This window comes from Eulemur rufifrons, chromosome 15 (assembly GCF_041146395.1).
Source record: "Eulemur rufifrons isolate Redbay chromosome 15, OSU_ERuf_1, whole genome shotgun sequence".
NCBI classification, from domain to species: Eukaryota; Metazoa; Chordata; class Mammalia; order Primates; family Lemuridae; genus Eulemur; species Eulemur rufifrons.
This window is the reverse complement of record NC_090997.1, coordinates 23,033,478-23,036,858: the sequence shown is the minus strand read 5'-3', so window position 1 is coordinate 23,036,858 and position 3,381 is coordinate 23,033,478.

The following is a 3,381-nucleotide window of genomic DNA, read 5'->3' as shown; positions in this document are numbered from 1 at the left end:
TGTTAGTGGCAAAGTCTTTTTAAAGGATTTATTCACTCATTTAAAGCTCCTTTGCCACCTCACGGAAGAAAAATTTCTAGGACAGAACAGGTTAGACTAGTTTTAATTTCATCTTTCTTTTACTCCCTCACCAATGGAAAGAATGCAAATAACAGTGAAATTCTCAGGCCGTTCATTGAGACTTGGGAAGAGAAAGCAAAAGTCATGAACCGATTTTTATACCTTGGACTCATGTTATGATTGCTTACTTATATGTAGTATTTCTCAAGGAATTTAAATAATTTGAAAAAGTAAAGCTATCTTTTCAGTTCAAAAGAACTACTGTTAAAAACACATGTTTCTAGACTGATATTTGTTAGAGGTTATCTGGTGCACTTGGCCAGTGTTGTTATAGGTCCTGTTGGCATACGAAAATGTGCTTTAGCAGATGGGCATTTTGACCATTGTGTATTAGACCACATTTTTTTGAGCTGTGTTATATAAACTGATAAAGTTATATGGCCCAATCACAATCATGACATACATTTTTTAGACTTTGATACTACATTAGTACAATAATGAAACATATAAACAATTATTAATGTTAATAGGTGCCGTTGTTTAGCTATAGGTAGATGCTTAGTAAATATTTTTTTAAACAAATGAATAAACATTCATTCTATTGGGCATCTGTATGCCAAACGTGCCTGTAATAATACTGAGGCTATAATATGCAAAAGGAGAAAGTTCTGTCCTCCAAGAAGTAGTAAAATCTGATGGTACCAGACATTTATTATTTATTATGTGCCAGGTCCCTGGCCAAGTCTTTTTACATTTATTAACTCATTTAATCTTCAGAAAACCCTGAGTGATAGTAATTTGTCATTATCTCCATTTTACAGATCAGGAAACTGAGGCAGAATGTAATTAAACAGTTTGAAAATAGTGGAGCCAGGATTCAAATTCAGTCTGGTTCCCGAACACAGGCTCTTAATCATTGGGTTATCTTGCCTCTCCATGTATAACAAGACAGATTGATTCTTTCCCAAAATGTTCTGGTTGAAGATCAATCTTAGGATGTGTTTTGCATAACAGCAATCAGCTCCTTAGATAAATGTTTCGATGGTAAAATTTGTTTGAAAAATGTTGTATACTATACCGCTTCTTCACCACAATCTTTGTTTAATCTAAATGTGCAGTGGCCTGCCAAGTGCTTTGGGCAATCTCTCTGTAAAGGCATGAAAATTGTATACCTCTCAATGACAGTAATCTGAATAATACATGGCGGCAAATGCTGTCACAAAGATTGCTTTACATTTATGAACAAATATTTACATACTGTGTCATTTAAGAATCATAATGATCCCTTCAAATATATCTTATTAATATCCCATTTTTTAAGGTGAAGGAACTGAGGCACAGGTGTTAAGTGATCTTTCTAACAGTCAGTAGCAAAACCAATGCTCTCAATTGTCTCCATTGTTGAATACCACATCTTGCAGGCAGATACTTATATGCTTTAAATGATCCATTTCCCCAGCCCGGTCAGTTGTATTTTGCTTGCTTCCTTCAAAGCTGAACAAGCTGATTCTTCATCTCTTTTCACTCCCCGTGTTCAGAAGTTGACTACTTCCCTTAACACTAATGGAAAACCTCAGGGTAGATGTGCATTTAAAATTTTTTCCTTGTGCTGTGGAGGAACAGTTAATCAAGCCAATTTTTTCTATTGCCACTGCACTGGCATACCGTAGGAAGAGATTTGAGATGGACTGATAAAACAATGAAAGAATATCACCAAATAGAGAAATGTTGTATGTCCTCCAAGATATTAGGAGATTGTGCATACAGATAACAGCATAAAATGCCTGGCTTTGTCTAACTTTGTCTATCTGTAGACATAACAACCTTATTTTGGGAAGCAGTCTTTTCAAAGTAATTCTTAAGTTTTTTCTCTTCAGCAAGTGATTAAACAGGAATACAAACATCGAGTCTCAGTTTTTCAGAGTTGATTAACCAATGGAAAAGCGTGCAAGAATCCCAATTTTACTGGGCCATGTGTCCGTGATAATAAGTTATGAAACATGTTGACTTTTACGAAGCATTTTCTCATCCATGCTCTCATTTAATGGGTTCATCAACCCCATGGTAAAGTTTTTTTTTTTTTTTTTTCCTATTCTACAGATAAACTTAGATTCAGAAATGTGACTCTTTCCTATTAATCTCTAGTTGTATGATTCCAAAGTGAATTTTCCAAGGTCATTCAGACAGAAAGTGGCAAAACCAAGATATAAATCTACTTTCCTGGCTGTAAATCCCATTCACTTTTCTTGCCAAGCACCCTGCTCCCTCAAACATCCTTGACATAACTCATGGAAGTGGAAAAATTGTAAGCAATGGGAACTGAAGAATTTTATGACATTCTTTGAGCACATGTTAAATGATAAGGTATAGTTAATGTCTACTAGAAAGAGCCAAGCATCCAGATGGCATTTAGATAGTTGCAAAGATAATATTGTAAATATTATAGAGCGATGAGTTTTAAGCTCCTGCCCTGTAGTTATTGGTTTTATCTTTCTAAGAGATTCTAGTGTATATGGGTGATTTAGACTTCAGTTTGGTAGGGGAATTATGCTAGCATAGTCTTGGGCTGGTAATTGTAGAGCCAAGCACCCACTGAAATCTGTATAGTTAGAACAGAAAAAGCTCAGAGTATTCGTGAACTCCTCCAGATTTCCATGAAAATAACCTTTGCCACGTAGAGACCTCTTGAAAAATTTGACCAGTTGTGAATGTTAACATTTGTCTCACTCTGTTTGAGGGCTATTATCAGACTGATCTTTATCTAATGAGTCTTTATCATTCATTTAAGAAGCATGTTTGAAAATATATGTAAATGAGTAGTCTACCTACATATGAGGAATTTCTAGGTTATAATAGAAATTGTAGAAAATTTGGCTTAATTTTATTTCCCTAGAAATGGCTGGGAGATAAAATACAATTGGTAAGCATAATATCTAGAGAATTTTTCTAGGAAAAGGAGTAAAAGTCTTAAAAGACATTTTAGAAGATATAGTATTAAGTGCTATTGCAGATTAGATTAGAGCCTACTATTAAAAGTATTTCATGTCAGTATATAAAAATATTGCATGATAATAAGTTAATGCCTTGGACTCAAAGCATAATTGTCAATTATGCTAAGTATAGATTGACATTAGGATATAATTTCAGTAGCTATTTAGGTTATTTTTACTATGAGGCTGCATATCTCATTAAAATGCAGAGTTATTGCTGGGTGCAGTGACATTTGCCTGTAGCCCCAGCTGCTTGGGAGGCTGAGGCAAAAGGCTTGCTTGAGGCCAAGAATTTGAGGCTGTAGTGAACTATGTTGTGCCTATGAATAGC